At 45.1% G+C, this 18,829-nt stretch overlaps 1 protein-coding gene across 1 annotated transcript in view; it reads left to right on the forward strand.

Annotated features, from left to right (window-relative positions):
* Positions 1-18,829, forward strand: part of LOC144504127 (low-density lipoprotein receptor-related protein 1-like) — a 1,391,705-nt gene that overhangs the window by 528,811 nt on the left and 844,065 nt on the right. The gene's annotated exons all lie outside the window — the stretch shown is intronic.

The raw sequence follows: 18,829 nt of genomic DNA on the forward strand, positions 1-18,829 counted from the left end.
CTGCCAAAGTGCACAGCCTCATATATTCCCCCATTACACAGCACCTGCTGAAATTGTGCCCATTCACTTGTGCTATCACTCTGCAGCCTCTTTGTGTCCTCTGTACAATTTGCTTTCCAAGTTATCAGCAGCAAATCAGGCTGCAGTACAGTTGATCCCTTAATTTTGTTTTAATTCATTCATGTGGTTCACTGGCCTGGCCAGCATTTATTCCCCATCATTATTTGTGCTTGAGAAGGTGGTGGTGAGCTGCCTTCTTGACCTGCTGCAGTCCATGTGCTATAGGTACACCCACGGTGCTGGTAAGGAAGGAGTTCCAGGCATTTGACCCAGGAAGCCTTGGTGAGTTCTATTCCATCACTCTCTGCATGTGTGCCTTGTAGATTGAACAAGCTTTGAGGAGTCAGGATGTGAGGTGTTCGCTGCAGGATTCCTAGCCTCTGACTTGCTCTTGTAGCCACAGTATGGTTGGGCCAGTTAAGTTTCTGATCAATGGTAACTCTCAGGATGTTGACAGTGGAGGATTCAGCAATGGTTCTGCCATTGAATGTTAAGGGGTGATGGTTAGATTCTCTCTTGTTGGAGATGGTCATTGTCTCGCACTTGTGTGGCACAAAAGTTACTTGCCACTTGTCAGCAAAAGCTGGATATTGTCCATGTCTTGCTGCATTTCGATATGGACTCCTTTAGTATCTGAGGAGTTGCAAATGGTGCTGAACACTGTGCAATCATCAGCAAACATTCCCATGGGAGGAAAGCCATTGATGAAGCAGCTGAAGATGTTTGGGCCGAGGACACTACTCTAAGGAACTCCAACAATGATGTGCTCGAGCTGAGATGACAGATCTTCAGCAACAACAATTGTCCTCCTTTGTGCCAGGTATTACTCCAACCAGCAGAGAGCTTTTTCCTTGATTCCCATTGACTCCAGTTTTGCTTGGGCCTCTTAATGCCGCCCTGATGCCAAGGGCACTCACTCTCACCTCACTGTTGGAGTTCAGCTCTTTTGTCCATGTTTGAACCAAGGCTGTAATGAGGTTAGGGTCTGAGTGCCCTGGCAGAATACAAACTGAGCATCGTCGAGTGGATTATTGCTGAGTAAGTGCCGCTTGATAGTGCTTCTATCACTTTGCTGGTGATCAAGAACAGACTGAAGGGTAGTAATTGACTGGGTTGGATTTGTCCTGATTTTGTGTACAGAACATACCTGGGAAAATTTTCACATACTTGTTTAAATGCCAATGCTGTAGCTGTACTGGGGCAGCTTGGCTCGGGGCACAGCAATTTCTCAAGCACCGGTCTTCATTAAGTTGGCAGAATATTGTCAGGGGCAATAGCCTTTGCAGTATCCAGTGCCTTCATCTGTTTATTGATATCATGTAGAGTGGATTAAATTGCATGAAGACTGAAACCTGTTCTGCTGGGGACTTCCAAAAGAGGCCAAGGTGGGTCATCCATTTAGCACTTCTGGTTGAAGACTTTTGCAATGCTTAAGCCTTATATTTTGCACTGATGTGTTGGGCTTCTCCATCATTGAAGATGGGGATACTTGTGGAGCCTCCTCCTCCAGTGACTTGTTTAAATATCCACCACATTCAAGGCTGGATGTGGCAGGACTATAGAGCTTAGAAATGATCTGGTGTTTGTGGAAATACTTAGCTCTGTCCATCAGTTGCTGCTTTTGCTGTTGGGCTCACAAATAGTCCTGTGTTGTAGCTTCACCTGTGACATCTCATTTTCCGAAATACCTGGTGCTGTTCCTGCTACACCCTTCTGCACTCTTCTTTGAGCCTTCATCCATGTGTCACAGACAGAATTTGTGTGTTTACTGTTTTCCATGATTGAAGTGGGAGGTTAGTGTGTTTTCTTACCCATAGAGGGGTTTGTTCAATTTAAATATTCCAGCAGCAAGTTTTTATGAACTTAAAAATAAAGAAAATTATTTATTATCACACACTTGCCATGGAAGTTTAAGCATGACATTTCAGGCACACTACCACACACACAAAAAGATTAGAGGTAGATGAAAGAAAATAAACAATATGATTACAATTTGGAATTATTTCAGTTTCTAGCAAAGAAGGCCTGTCGTTTCTTAGACGAATTGATGCTCAATCTAGAATGCAGGTCGTGTAAAAGCTGGGCAATCCCATCTGCAGTCATTCTTGTAGCTGAATTGCCAGGAGATCAGCTTTCAGGTGAACCTGAAGTTAGAACAAATTCGGGGAGATTCCTCCTCCCACTTTCTTGGTGTTGCGGCACATTCCCTTGTCTGGGTGATTGTCTTGCAGCTGCTTTGATGAGTCGGATGGTATTTCTGGTGGTGTCTGATTCACAGTAGCTTCTCCTGTTATATTTTTTAAGTAGGTTGCAAACATGGCTGTTTTACCCATCTGACTGTCCAAAGTCATTTTTCCAATAAGGTAGTGTGTTAGACAGGTAACTATCCATTATTGTGGCTTTTCGCATCCTGGAAGTTTCAGACAGCTAAGGTTTTTGTGTTCAGGATGGGGAACTATCACAACACAACAAAAGGTGGATAAAATCCATTTCATATTTGTCTAGCACCCATTGAATTTTTGTGTCTCTGTTGCCTGTGGTCTTTTCTGTTCATGGTGCATCCCTTAACAAAGGGATATGTGAATTTCACATGCCTGTGATAGTCCATGTTTTAATTAGGTATTTGCTTGAGTTTCAGCACTGTCTCAAATTGAATACTGCCCAGTCATACAATGTGCCACATTCAGCTTAAACAGTAACTGATGTCCACTTTTTAAAATCATAGAATCACTACAGTGCAGGAGACCATTCGGCCCATCGAACCTGCACCAGCAACAATTCCACCCAGGCCCTAACCCCATAACCTCACATATTTACCATGCTAATCCCCCTGACACTAAGGGGCAATTTAGCATGGCCAACCTACCTAACCTGTACTTTTTTGGACTGTCAGAGGAAACCAAAGCATTCAGAGGGAACCGACACAGACACGGAGAGAGCATGCAAACTCCACACAGACTGTCACTGAGGCCGGAATCGAATTCGGGTCCCTGGTGCTGTGAGGCAGCAGTGCTAACTATTGTGCATCCGTGCCGCCCAAAATACAGCTTCAAAGTTTGTAATATTTTCATGCCTGTACTGCACATGACACAAGTCATTAGTAAAGATCATGAATAGTTGAGGTCCCAGCACTGATCCCTGTGACACTCAATGAGTTACAGTTTGGCAGGTTGAAAATGACCCTTTTATCCCGATTTACTGTTTCCTGTTAGTTAGCCAATCTTCAATGCACACTAATATATCACTCCTAACATCAAAAGCCTCTATCTTGTGTAGTAACCTTTTATGTAGCACCTTTGGAAATCCACATACATTACACCTACTGGTTCAGCTTGATCCATGCTGCTTGCTACATCCTCAAAGAATTCTGATAATTTCGTATTGGGGGTGAGGGATAAAGTTTGGAGGCTTCAAACTCACCCAGCAAACTGATCCCAGCAAATAGTGGAGGATCTTTTAATCTTCCCCATCTCAGCATCCGCCCATCCCCAAGCTGAAAATATGGCCCAAGGAGTTATGTTTTTCATTTCTGGCATCTAATTTTAATCAGGGCGGTGGCTGAATTTGTATCCAGTTTAGACGTGGACTCCAAGTTCACCTTACACCTTTAACTTTGATGCAAAGCATTAAAGCTTCACATTACCACATCTATCAGCTTAACTCGCCTCTGATGTTACTAGAATAATCGTGCATTATGGATGGATGATATTCATTTAACATCATTCATTGAGATTAAGCAATGTCATAAATATTGAATAGTTAAGATACAAAAGATGAGAAATAATTAAATTAATGTTTCACAATAAGGTGCGTAATAGAGTGATCAATACTAAATTGTTCTTTTTCTATTGTAACATATTTACTAAGCACAAACAGGGTGTTGTCAATATTATTGACAATTAGGTAAACACAAATGAAGGGCAAGTTCCAGCTACCTCACACATGACAAAGCCATGTGTCATTTATCAAGTTGAACATTTTATTATCTTGCCTCCATTAAGCTTTACCCGCCATCAACAAATCCACCAAAAATCAGTCCGAGAAAGAAATAAAATAAACCTTTTGATACTGCCAAGTAGTTCACGAGCGGGATAGGGACAGGCCACATGGGATCAGATGCAACAAAAAAGCAGATAAACAATGAATAGCTGGCGATGAATAGATTATGCACACAGATCTTTCTTGGAAACTAGGGAATTGCTTTGTTTTCTAGCTTAACAAAGCTGTAAATCTCGAGGCTACTTGGTGCCTGTCGTTTTCCAGCATCGGTCACAGAAATCTTTTCAATTTTGCAGTAACCTCTTTGTACTGTCACTATAGAAACATCTATCACCCACGTCTTTCTGCAGCCTTTATAATTTAGTCACCCTTCTCTGCCCATACTGTCCAGCACAAGTATCTTGATTCAGTTAAGTTCCAGGTTTCAGTCATAAACTACTAATTGCTTGTTTTGTTTTATTTTCCTTTGAGGTTAATGCATTGATTAGGGTCAGAGATGTTAGTTCAGCAATTGCCAAGATACCATCCTCTAATCTGCCCTTTCTGAAGGACAGTTGGAAGCTGTGGGTGCACTGTGTTTTCCAGTATTATCAGTGTTGGTTGCAACACTAGACATGTCAAGGTCTTTTGTCACTCCATGCTGATATCACACCTTGACTTCTATGGACATCCCTTTCTCTGCCCATTGACTTTGTGTAGAGGTTCTCCATCTCTTCCATGAACTGCAAAGTGAGAACTGGAGATCTTTGTTGTCAACTCTTTATCGAACATATTTCCTGAACAATGTGATAAGTGCTGCAACTAGCTGCCCATAAGGCGCCAAACAATACCAACATATCTCAAATACTAGGTTCTTTCTACATCACTTCAGTGGCCAGCTCTCTGTACTCTGACAGGGAAAAGAAATCCATACTAATGCTTTAAAAAATGATTGGTTCACATTGTATATGTCTACCCTTCGAGATAACACTTAAATCTGTAAAAATAAATCTGCAGATACAACAGGGTTTAAACTTATAGTTCAAAGTTAAAATTTATTTATTAGATACAAGTAGGTTTACATTCACACTGCAATTAAGTTACTGGGAAAATCCCCTCGATTCAATATTAAAAAATCCTTTCAACTACTTGGCTTCATTAATCTAATTTCCCTTACTGTGAAATCTTAGTGAACATCTTAGTCTTGCTAAATGATGATGGGGAGGTGGCAGAGGTTTGGGAATGGAGTCAACGGTGTCGGGGGGTGGGGGGTGGGGGGGGGGGTGGGGGGGGGTGGGGGGGGTGGGGGGGGTGGGGGGGGTGGGGTGGGTGGGGGGGGGGGGGGGGGGGGGTGGGATGGGTGGGGGGGGGGGTGGGGGGGGGGGGGTGAGGAGAGCCAAGGGTTTTTATGGGGGATGGAAGAGTGGGGGGTGAGCAGAGCCAAGGTTGTTTGAGGTGGGTGGAGGGTTGGAATTGGAACCAGGCAGCCAGATGAGTGGGGGTGCCTGGGCAGTGGAACAGAATTCAAAGTACATTTAAAAAAAACATTTAAAATGATCAGAAGTATTTAAAACAAATTGACAATACTTACCTATCATCAAGTGGAAGGCAAGCCTCAAGGACCATGTCTTCAACTCTGGACGTCAAAGGCATGCGGCTTTATTGGAATTCCACAAGACTGCTGGGCCTCACCACTCACCTCATTGATAGAGTCGAGCTGTCACTGGCACAGGAAGTTCCCAACCTATGAGAAAGGTGACAGTGTTATCAGTGGCGTACGCCCCTACTTCATGGCTGACTGCAAAAAACAGGCCATTGTGTTCAATTTGCTTTCAGAAGTATGTGAATGTTTTGGAGTGGGTACTGAAGAGGTTCACTAGAATGATTCCAGAATTGAGGGATTAGAACTCTGTACATTTTCTGAAAGAGCTGGGATTATTTGCCTTAACAACAACAACTTATATTTATATTATGTCTTAACATGTTATTATTAACAATACAAAACATTCCAGGCATGTTCCACAGGCGTTTTATAAAACAGAATTAGACAGTGAACTAGATGAAGCAACATTAGGGCAGATGGCAAAAAAAATGGTCAAAAAGGCAGGCTTTAAGGAGTGTGTTAAAGGAAAAGAGAGAGTGAGTCACACGGGGAGATTGTTACTTAGGGGGAAGGTAGCTGAAGGCATGACTTATGATGGAGAAATTAAAATTGGCAGTGCTCAGGAGGACAGAATTAGATGAACACAATGTTAGGAACAATGTTGCCAGTGGACCCAAAGAAAGGGAATTCATTGAATGTTTACAGGATGGCTTTTTGGAACAGCTTGTGATGGAGCCCACGAGGGAACAGGCTATTCTGGACTTAGTGTTATGTAATGAGCCAGACGTGATAAAAGATCTTAAAGTAAGGGAACACTTAGGAAGCAGTGATCATAATATGGTAGAATTCAGTCTGCAATTTGAAAGAAGGAAGGCAGAATCAGATGTGAAGGTTCTACAGTTAAATAAAGGTAATTACAGGCGCATGAGGGAGGAACTGACAAAAATCGACTGGAAGCAGAGCCTAGTGGGAAAGACAGTAGAACAGCAATGGCAGGAGTTTCTGGGAGTAATTGAGGACACAGTGCAGAGGTTCATCCCAAACAAAAGAAAGGTTATCAGAGGGGGGATTAGGCAGCCATGGCTGACAAAGGAAGTCAGGGAATGCATCAAGGCAAAAGAGAGAGCCTATAATGTGGCAAAGAGTAGTGGGAAGTCAGAAGATTGGGAAGGCTATAAAAACAAACAGAGGATAACAAAGAGAGAAATAAGGAAGGAGAGGATCAAATATGAAGGTAGGCTAGCCAGTAACATTAGGAATGATAGTAAAAGTTTCTTTAAATACATTAAAAACAAACGGGAGGCAAAAGTAGACATTGGGCCGCTCCAAAATGACGCTGGTAATCTAGTGATGGGAGACAAGGAAATAGCTGAGGAACTTAATAAGTACTTTGCGTCAGTCTTCACAGTAGAAGACATGAGTAATATCCCAACAATTCAGGAAAGTCAGGGGGCAGAGTTGAATATGGTTGCCATCACAAAGGAGAAAGTGCTAGAGAAACTAAAAGGTCTGAAAATTGATAAATCTCCGGGCCCAGATGGGCTACATCCTAGAGTTCTAAAGGAGATAGCTGAAGAAATAGTGGAGGCGTTAGTTATGATCTTTCAAAAGTCACTGGAGTCAGGGAAAGTCCCAGAGGATTGGAAAATCGCTGTTGTAACCCCACTGTTCAAGAAGGGAACAAGAAAAAAGATGGAAAATTATAGGCCAATTAGCCTAACCTCAGTTGTTGGCAAAATTCTAGAATCCATCGTTAAGGATGAGATTTCTAAATTCTTGGAAGTGCAGGGTCGGATTAAGACAAGTCAGCATGGATTTAGTAAGGGGAGGTCGTGCCTGACAAACCTGTTAGAGTTCTTTGAAGAGATAACAAATAGGTTAGACCAAGGAGAGCCAATGGATGTTATCTATCTTGACTTCCAAAAGGCCTTTGACAAGGTGCCTCACGGGAGACTGCTGAGTAAAATAAGGGCCCATGGTATTCGAGGCAAGGTACTAACATGGATTGACGATTGGCTGTCAGACAGAAGGCAGAGAGTTGGGATAAAAGGTTCTTTCTCAGAATGGCAACCGGTGACAAGTGGTGTCCCGCAGGGTTCAGTGTTGGGGCCACAGCTGTTCTCTTTATATATTAACGATCTAGATGACGGGACTGGGAGCATTCTGGCCAAGTTTGCCGATGATACAAAGATAGGTGGAGGGGCAGGTAGTATTGAGGAGGTGGGGAGGCTGCAGAAAGATTTAAACAGTTTAGGAGAGTGGTCCAAGAAGTGGCTGATGAAATTCAACGTGGGCAAGTGCGAGGTCGTACACTTTGGAAAAAAGAATAGAGGCATGGACTATTTTCTAAACGGTGACAAAATTCATAATGCTAAAGTGCAAAGGGACTTGGGAGTCCTAGTCCAGGATTCTCTAAAGGTAAACTTGCAGGTTGAGTCCGTAATTAAGAAAGCAAATGTAATGTTGTCATTTATCTCAAGAGGCTTGGAATACAAAAGCAGGGATGTACTTCTGAGGCTTTATAAAGCACTGGTTAGGCCCCATTTGGAGTACTGTGAGCAATTTTGGGCCCCACACCTCAGGAAGGACATACTGGCACTGGAGCGGGTCCAGCGGAGATTCACACGGATGATCCCAGGAATGGTAGGCCTGACATACGATGAACGTCTGAGGATCGTGGGATTATATTCATTGGAGTTTAGGAGGTTGAGGGGAGATCTGATAGAAACTTACAAGATAATGAACGGCTTAGATAGGATGGACGTAGGGAAGTTGTTTCCATTAACAGGGGAGACTAGGACGCGGGGGCACAGCCTTAGAATAAAAGGGAGTCACTTTAGAACAGAGATGAGGAGAAATTTCTTCAGCCAGAGAGTGGTGGGTCTGTGGAATTCATTGCCACAGAGGGCTGTGGAGGCCGAGACGTTGAGCGTCTTCAAGACAGAAATTGATAAATTCTTGATTTCTCGAGGAATAAAGGGCTATGGGGAGAGAGCGGGTAAATGGAGTTGAAATCAACCATGATTGAATGGTGGAGTGGACTCGATGGGCCGAATGGCCTTACTTCCGCTCCTATGTCTTATGGTCTTATGGTCTTAATGTTAGGAACCTTAAGATCAATTTATATTTGTATTTTTGCGTTAAGAAAGGTGGAACATAGTTCCAGTTTCATTTAGATTCTTTTTGTGGGCTTGGTGCCAGGAAATCTGGAGGCCCTGATTGCATGCATTCATTTTTAATAAGGTTTTACAACCCTTGAAGTGAAGAGATGTGTCACAAAGCGACTAGTGATTTAATGAGACATCTGCCGTCAGGATCTGCATCATGGTGTTAGAGTTCACCACCAATTCCATGCTGGAGAGGATGGGTTCCAAGCATGGAACATAGAACAGTACAGCACAGAACAGGCCCTTCGGCCCACGATGTTGTGCCGAGCTTTATCTGAAACCAAGATCAAGCTATCCCACTCCCTATCATCCTGGTGTGCTCCATGTGCCTATCCAATAACCGCTTAAATGTTCCTAAAGTGTCTGACTCCACTGTCAATGCAGGCAGTCCATTCCACACCCCATCCACTCTCTGCGTAAAGAACCTACCTCTGATATCCTTCCTATATCTCCCACCATGAACCCTATAGTTATGCCCCCTTGTAATAGCTCCATCCACCCGAGGAAATAGTCTCTGAACGTTCACTCTATCTATCCCCTTCATAATTTTATAAACCTCTATTAAGTCTCCCCTCAGCCTCCTCCGCTCCAGAGAAAACAGCCCTCGCTCCCTCAACCTTTCCTCAAGCACTGCACAAAGCCCTGTGCCTAAATGGTTCTGACCATCCCCATGCTTTTCAACATTGAATGTACGCTTCCTTATGCAACAAATATCTAGTGCATGCACTCTTCAATCTTCTTCTGTAATCTGGCCCAGTTTCCATTTTTCCATTTTAGCCTAAGTTAAAGAAACATTCCCAAAAAATGCAACGTTAGAAACTTCATATTTGTAATAGGCTCATGGGTGGAGCTTTCACCCAGGCCCTAACTGAGGCCGTTAAGCAGTTAATTACTGACAACTTAAGGGTCTCATCTCACATGACTGGTATTTAACCCTGTCAGGTGTACATGTGGCTTTCCAGGGTGGGCACCTTATTCAAAGACACTCAGTGAGGGATAAATTCAGTATGCATTCACCATCAAAGAGACCACTACGAAGGGCGGAAACCTCATTTTAGTATCTTTGCATAAATGTTAATATAATTCTCAGGCCCCCCCTGTCATATTTTCCCCCTTGCTGTGTTTTCAAACCTTGCTGACATTTACAACATGTTCACCCAGATGTGGTAAGAAGTCTCACAACACCAGGTTAAAGTCCAACAGGATAATTTGGCAGCACAAGCCACTAGCTTCCGGAGCGCTGCTCCTTCATCAGGTGAGTCATCCACTCACCTGATGAAGGGGCAGCGCTCTGAAAGCTAGTGGCTTGTGCTACCAAATAAACCTGTTGGACTTTAACCTGGTGTTGTGAGATTTCTTACTGTGTTTACCCCATTCCAACGCCGGCATCTCCACATCATGGCTGCCCAGATGTGAACAGGTTGTGGGGATCCCTCCGGGAGCGCAAAGTTGAGTATAGCCCCCTGGGGGAGAGGGACATTTCCAGTCACTGCCCCAGCACTGCCACCTGGCACTTCCCCCGAGCAATGCCAACCTGTACCAGGCGGTAGTGTCAGGGGTGGTGCCTAGTTTGAACCCCATTGAGGGGAAGGGGGGTGAGAGGTGGGGCAGCATGCACTGAAGTGGGGAGGAAATGCTGGCAATGATCAGGGAGTGGGGGAAAGAGAGGGAGATGCAAGTGATGATTGTGGGGGAGAGGGGGAGGGGGAGGGGATTCCGGTGTTGATCGGAGGTAGGGGTGTGAGAAGGGGATGCCTGCGATGACTGTTTGTTAGGGTGGGGAGCCCCTGATACCTTCTGGGTAGGGTGGGGGAGGCTATTTTTTTGCTCTGATCAGGGCAGTCTTTAAAATTGACATCCCAATCTCAGTGGAGCTGGACTTTGCTGGCATCTTTAGGTTCAGACCCTCAAAATGATGGTGCCGTTTTTTTTGATAAAGTACTGTAAGACCTGGAGGGAAGCACGTCGGTTTTCTGTCAGATCCTGAGAATTTGCCATTTTTTGGTTAGATTCCACCCAGTGTCTGATTAAGGTACCCAACATCGGCATGGGGTGGCCCCCTGCCCTTTCTTCTGGATCCCTATGCCCCACCTCTTCAGTCATCAGCCCTTGCCTGCAACCCCCGTCATACCCTCATTCACTTGTGGTCTGGGTCTGTTGGCAATCCAGGGCATCTGGTGGGTACATTACTGGCAGCAGCTATCACTCTCGGTGGTGCTGATGGGAGTTGCCAGTCTCTGATTGGCCTGCAGCTCATGTGGCGGTGGTATTTCTAATTCTGGGTTCCTTAATCCCAAGAAAAGACCAATGATGACTAGTTAAATCCCTGGTGGGCACCTATTACCAGCAAGCCTTCCCTAGTAGAGGTGACATTGGTCTCCCGTCATTTTCCCACCTGTGGATAGGAGCTGCCCCTTTGTCAATTTAGATTCCACACAATGTGTTTTATTTGTGTTCATGGTTCTTCTTTCATTGCCTGGCAGGTTGTACTTTTTGGATATCTGAAAGCAAAATGGGACAATAGTCAGGTTGTGATGAAGGGAGAGGGAAATGTCAGAAGTTAATGTGTGATTCAAAGTCAGTAGAGATGATGGAGTGAGGGGGAAGCGGGAAAAAGGAAGAAACCTTGGTATGCAGATAAAGTCATTTTCAACGGATTCAGCCTGTCTAATGACCACTGCCTCAGCAATGGCTCTTCCACTATGGCCATAACTGTTCTCCTTTATGCGGACATGGACACGCTTCTTTCCTTTTTTTCGTGCTGGCCATCTCCTTTTGTACACCGCTTTCTTTTGCAAGAGAAAGGAAAGTGTGAACGTGAGTGTCATGAAGTATGTTTGGGTTATGTGGCTGTCATGGTTGAATTGCTGCAATGTTTGTAAGCTGTGAAATGTGCGTGTGAGATTTGCAGCAGTACTAAATGTGTAAGGGTGAGGTGAAGTACATGACTGTTGGTTATGTGTCTTGATTAATAGAAAGCATTGATAGGTGAGCGATGAAGCTGTGGATAGAAATGCAGTTGGTAGTGTATGACATTTAAAGATGAACTTGACCAGTCATGTAAGGTCACTTAAACATTTGTGGCACTTGGGCCCCCTCAGGGTAAATTCACATTAACCTTCAGAGCTGTCAGCTGCCTTCTGTGTGTGTGTGGAGGGCCTCCTGGCTCCGTGCCAAAGCAGGACGTCTCTTCTGCTATGCACAATCTTGGTGGAGGAGGTGGAGTGTCGCAAAATCTTGGCACACGCTCTTTCCCTTGTCAGCCATTGTTCTTTGCACTATTCCAACTTATGTCAGCACCTCAAGCAGTGACAATAAAACTTCCCTTTAAAATTGGAAGGCTAGCTTAAGTATGTCAACTAGTAACTAAATTGGGCCCCCGGGAAATTTGCAGCAAGTAAAGGATGCGATTGGCACTGGTTGCACACAATAATTATTATAATGCACAGGAACCAGCAAGTTGACCTGCTGCCTCCAGTACATTGACAGGGCATGAGATAAGTGTGGATTGTGATTCCTGCACTTGTTTTCTGTGGCTATTCAATTTCAACCTTGGGATATTTTCTGTATCAAAATGTAAGCATTTGTGATGTGATGTATGGTGATATTGACCAAAGATGTGCAGGTTAGTTGGATTGGCCGTGCTAAACTGCCCCTTAATGTCCCACGGCTTGTAGGTTAGAGGATAAATGTGTGTGGTTATGGAGATAGGGCAAGTGGTGGGCCTGGGTAAGATGCTCTGTCAGAGAATTGGTGCAGAATCAATGGGCTAAATAGCTTCCTTTTGTAATGCAGGGATCCTATGATATTGACTTTTCCTTTTCTATTATCGTGGATGTAGTCTTTGAAACCATGTTCCCCCACAAGATAGGTCCAAACTATTTTGCGATAAAAGCCCCGAAATATCGATATCTGGTCAAACATCTGAGAGTGATTTTTACATCTTTCAATTGAAAACTGGAACACCTTATGGGTTTTCTCTGAGTGTATGTTTTATTGGCAGTTCTATTTGAGTTGGAGCGATACACATTTAAATTTTCATGGTCAGCAATGAAGTTTGAACAACCTATTTTGTTCCAATTAAGTAACAAATCTGTGGCTGTCAGATAGGGTAGTCCGGAACGACTCTGTCCAGGAATCAACAATTTGTCACATAAGGTGACCTTGAGCCAGCTCAAGCTCACCGCAAAGTTTCAAATGTCAACAGATGCAACTACTATTTTCTCTCTTTTGAAAAGGGATCATTAAGTTTGCAGCGATTGTACTGTGCGCCCACTTACCCAATTTCCAATTAAGTTTAAAGTGTATTTATTAGTGTCACAAGTAGGCCTATATTAACACTGCAATGAAGTTACTGTGAAAATCCCCGAGTTGTCATACTCAGGCGCCTGTTCGGGTACACAGAGAGAATTTAGCATGGCCAATGCACCTGACCAGCATCTCTTTCGGACTGTGGGAAGAAACCGGAGCACCGGGAGGATAACCACACAGACACGGGGAGAATGTGCAGACTCCACACAGATAGTGACCCAAGCCGGGAATCAAATCCGGGTCCCTGGTGCTGTGAGGCAGTAGTGCTAATCACTGTACCACCCGTGCTGCCCTACAACAAGATTACATTGTTGCCAACTCTATTTTTAGATGGTTTCAATTAAAAGCCCATGCACAAATGGACCGAGGCACCACTGAGATTTGAACTCAGGATCTTCTGTTTATTAGGCATGCACGTTTACTTGGCTGCACATTTGCCGACTAAGCCACGGCGTTAACTAATACATCTGTTGAGAGTTTATGGCCCAAGCCACTGTCTAGTGAAGTTTATATTCTTTGCCTTCTGAAGTCAAGGAGCATGGAACATAACCTGTAACTAGAAATGTAGCAATGATGGTTTTTGTTTGATCTTGGATCTGCCACAAATTACCCATATATTGATCAGGTATAGTTCAGAAGGACTGTGGGTTCAACCTAGAGGAGTTATGAAGGATGGTGAACTAAAGAAAATATAAGAAAATAAGAAACCCAGAGAAATCACACTGTTAGGGATGGATTATAATCTAACGTTCCACAAGTGAGTGGTGGGGAGTGTGTACCAACTGTGCCACCTCTTTGCCAGCTCCCCCAGACATGTTCAAGGTAATTTAAGAATATTGGCCGAGATTCTCCCATCGCGACCCACAACTTTTCTGGCGGGTCGGGGGGGAGATGCGCATTGCCGGCCTTGTTCCGGAATTTGCGCATGTGTCAGGAACGCATGCGCATCTCCCAGAGCTGGCGAACAGTCGCTGGTCAGACCACGCAGGAAACCGGCAGGAAGGCGGATAAGTAATTTGAATCTGTTTTTAATCTATTTTAAATGCATTTTCAATCTAATTATCAGGAACTTTCAGGTCCTGATTGAATCTCCCACCCCGCCAGGAATACTTCATTCCAGTGGGGTTTAGACTAGCTCCCCACGTTCGGGGAACTAGTGGGAGACCCTGCCGGAATGAAGGGGGGGCAATCGGGGCCCCCCATGGGGTCAGGTGATGGGGGGGTGGTGCCCCCTGGGCATGGGCACTCTGGCAGTGCCAGCCTGTGCCCCCTGGCATTGCCCAAGGGGCAAAGTGCCCATGCCCAGGGGGCACCTTGGCACTACCCATCGGGCATCGGGCAGTGCCGGGGGCGGGGCATATTGTGGGAAAGGCCTAGGAGTGATTGGTAGGGGCAGGGGGGTCCCACTGCCACTCTGCAGATAGATCAGTCTGAGATGGAGGGAAGGCAGCGATTGGGGCAGGCTGGGGAGGGCGGTGGGGGGGGGTGGTCTGCTGGCGTAGGGGGGCTGCCTCCGGGGGAGGGGGGTCTGACCCCAGGGGATGGGGGGGGTCAGCAGGGGGGGGTATCACCACTGCTGGGGGAGTGGGCTGTGCATCGGGCCGCTCTGGGGCGGGGGGGGTTCAGGGCTGGCCCAGGAATTGTCATGGAGGCCGCGATCAGGCCATGGGGGGGGCGGGGGGGGGGGTGGAGGGGCAGCACTGCGGGGGTCCTGGGCTGACCAATGATCAAGCTGGCCACAAACGGGGAGTCTGACAGATCGGAGCCACTGCGCATGTGCAGAGTTCCAGAACTGTCAGACTCCGGTGTGAACAGACCCCGCCCCCCTGGGCTTTTAATAATATTCACGACTGGGACCTCTGCAGTGCACAGAGTGCGGAGATTCGGGTGAGAAGCTGATCTGATAAAACTGTTGGAATTTGGAACAGTTTTCCTGCCAATTCAGCACTTTTGGGAGAATCGCGGCCATTGTTCTGAATCTATATGATAAATGTGTCTATTGTTAAGCTGTAGAATGGAAAAGTTTTCAATTCCCCAGATATTTTTAAAGAAGAACACAAAAATTGACTAATGTCCATTAATCGTATTGGCTTGATTCAGCTTTAAGTTTATTTATTCGTCACAAGTAGGCTTACATTAACACTGCAATGAAGTTACAGTGAAAATCCCCTAGTCGCTACACTCCAGCACCTGATTAGGTGCACTGAGGAAGAATTTAGCATGGGGCCAATGCACCTAACCAGCATGCCTTTTGAACTGTGGGAGGAAACCGGAGCACCCGGAGAAAACACACGCAGACACGGGGAAAACGTGCAGACTCCACACAGACAGTGACGCGAGGCTGGAATTGAACCCGCGTCCCTGGCGTTGTGAGGCAGCAGTGCGAACCACTGTGCTACCGTGCCACCCCACTGAATAAAGATGTAAAGATCAACTGTAAAAATGTTTGTTCAAATTTTCTAATCCCAGGGTTGTCGACTGAGCCGCCTGTCGGGACCTGTGGATGTCCTAACTTGCAAAACCATTGGAATTGCTTGGGAATTTTCAAATTCTGATGGGCAATTTCTCCACACCCCTTGACCCACTGTAAAAGTCTCTGAATTGGAGATTTGGGAGCGATCTGATGTACTTATTTGGATATTTATCCAGGCAATGGTAGATAGGTCAACAATTCATCTAACATCTGGATAACTATACAACTCACCACACCCCCACCCACCCTCCGACTATAGCCCCAAACAACTGATTTGATTTGATTTGATTTATCATTGTCACATGTATTAGTATGAAGTGAAAAGTATTGCTTCTTGTGCGCTATACAGACAAAGCATACCATTCAGAGAAGAAAATGAGAGAGTGCAGAATGTAGTGTTACAGTCATAGCTAGGGTGTAGAGAAAGATCAACTTAATGCAAGGTAGATCCATTCAAAATTCCGATAGCAGCAGAGAAGAAGCTGTTCTTGAGTTGGTTGGTACGTGACCTCAGACTTTTGTATCTTTTTCCCGATGAAAGAAGGTGGAAGAGAGAATGTCCGGGGTGCATGGAGTCTTGAATTATGCTGGCTGCTTTGCCGAGGCAGAGGGAAGTGTAGACAGTCAATGGATGGGAGGCTGATTTGCGTGATGGATTGGGCTACATTCACGACCCTTTGTAGTCTCTTGCTGACTACCCCAAAACCTCCCCTCCTCCCCGATCCCTTCCGACTATCCCCAACCTGACTACTTTCCCCAACTCAACCTGACTGTCCTCGGAACCAATACCACCTAACTGCACCCTATCCATCTCACCTGTTTATCTGCCTGTCACCTCATCTATCTGCCTGCTCACCCACTTACCCATCCTATCCATTTACCTCACTCCATCCACCCATTCTTCCCACTTAGCTCACTCACTTCACCCACCCACCATCCTTAACACCCTAATCCCTGCCACTCATCCATCTACTCACCCATTCAGTCCCATTAACAATGGATATTTAAACTGACCACGGTGCTGTAAAAAGTGGGCTGTTCACCCACCTCCACTCCTTCACTCTGCTTCAACAGGGCTCTCTGAGGCACCCCTGCACCCTGCATTTCTGGGAAAGCCGAGCCCAGACATTTCTGGAAGAAATGCAGAGCAGCATCGATTCAGGGAAATTTCCGAGTGGTGCAACAATCTTCTAATTTTTGCTCTCTTTAGCTAAGTAAATACACCACCATCACTGGCCCCATACATGATTTCTTTCTTTAATTCCCCTGTGAAGGTATTTTAGATCTTTTCAATAATTTATCCAACACAAGCAAAACTCTGGTCTTACAAAACCATATGGGACATCAAATCCATCAGATCCATCTGCCAAAAGCCACGCAGCTTGAATTCTAAACTGCAGAACTCAAGGACAAATGAACTAAAAAAAAAACCTCGAAAGCTATTTTTATAGCCAGTCAGCAGTGAAATACTGAAAACGGTTCAAAATGAATGTTGCGATTCTGTAATCAATGGTTAACATATGTAAATATATATATATATATATTGATATAGAAAGGATTTGGGTTAAATAAAAAAAGCTGTACTTGAGAAAGCTAAATTAAAAATAATGCTTGGATAGGAAATTCTATAAAGTAATTACTGTCTTCCATAAATTTACGAAGTAATAAATGAACCCTCGCCAAAACAGCCAAAAATATGTCCCAAAAGTACACAGAGGTCTAAAATGATGAATGAGATCTTTAACTTGTTGGTGATAAGGATCTGTTGAAATACCAATTGTAAAGCTTACTTGTTATCTGCTCCCATCATAATTTGGGCTGGTTTAATGTATGACTTTTTAGGTGTGCACAGGCATTAATTTCACACAAGGTTCTTGAGCACAGGACACTTGTTAACTTATTTCAGTGATTCCTGCGTATCCTTCAGATAGATGTTATGAACAGATATCGAATGCCCAAACCAGTACGGCACTGAGCGTCGTTCTGGTATAGGGTGCTGTGCGCTAAATTCTACTTCATGGCACCCTTTCTGCACCCAAAAAACATGAAAACACACACTAATTTCTACCCTTTGCATGTTGCTTCATTACTGTTTGTTTTCTTAAGCTATGTCCAGCACCAGATAATGTGAGATTTTGTTTGAATGTCATAATATACAAAATTCTTTAAAACATTGAGAAAATGTAGATGTTCCTGAGCTGTCAGTATGTGCCTTCCTGATGGCGACTCATCATTATACATGTGCCTTATTTAAGCTGTAAGCTGTGTATGGAACTTCCTTATTCCAACTCATAGCACTTGAACATATTCCGCTTCCGATCACATTGGGCTGCTTCGGCAAAGGGAGTGGAAATATTGCCAGAACAGTCAAAATCCCCTTTCACATTGTCCCCAACCCCCAGTGAAAGGGCACATTTCCCAATGTTTAACATTGGGAACATAATTTTCATTTATTAACAAATCATTATCAGATCCCTATACCTAAATCATCCTATCCCCGTCAGAAAATCCATTCACGATGACATAATGGCAGAACATCGTGAAACCCGACTGGGCACCCAAGGTGTGCACCTGGTGAGCAGGCCATCCAAGAAACCTTAGGTGAGTGCGTTAATCAGGGAGAGAGGGACATGCCTGGACACTACCCCCAGTTACTGCACCTTGGCACTGCCCCTCGGCACTGCCCCCGCATCTTGGCACTGTCCCTTGGGACTGCCCTGGCCACTGCCCTGTGGCATTGCCTGGGCACTGCCTTCTGGCACTGCCTGGCCACTACCTCATGGCACTGCCTGTGTGCTGCTTCCTGACATTGCTTAGGCACTGCCCCTAGCGCTGCCTAGGTACATCCCCCTGGCGCTGCCTGGCCACTGCCCCCTAGCACGGCCTGGCTACAGCCTCCTGGCACTTTCTGGGCACTGCCCCATGGCACATTCCTAAAGCTGTGCCAAGGCGCAGTGCCAAGGGGAAGGGTGCCAAGGGGTTGGGTGTGGGGGGCTGTTGGGGGGAGATCCAGGGTGAGTTGCTTGGCATTAGGGTGGCCTTTTTAAAATGGCGGCACTATCCTCATGTTTCTAAGTTGCTGGTGGAGCGGGTGAATCAGAGGCCACTCTGCCAGTGATACATCATGGAATCCATTCTTTTATGTTTTTATCCAAGTCCTGAGAAATCCACCATTGCTGTTGGTGGCTTCAATGCCACTTTTCTGGCCCACTATCAGCTTTTGCTAATTCCTGGGAA

The sequence above is a fragment of the Mustelus asterias genome, chromosome 14, assembly GCF_964213995.1.
Source record: "Mustelus asterias chromosome 14, sMusAst1.hap1.1, whole genome shotgun sequence".
In the NCBI taxonomy this organism is placed as follows: Eukaryota; Metazoa; Chordata; class Chondrichthyes; order Carcharhiniformes; family Triakidae; genus Mustelus; species Mustelus asterias.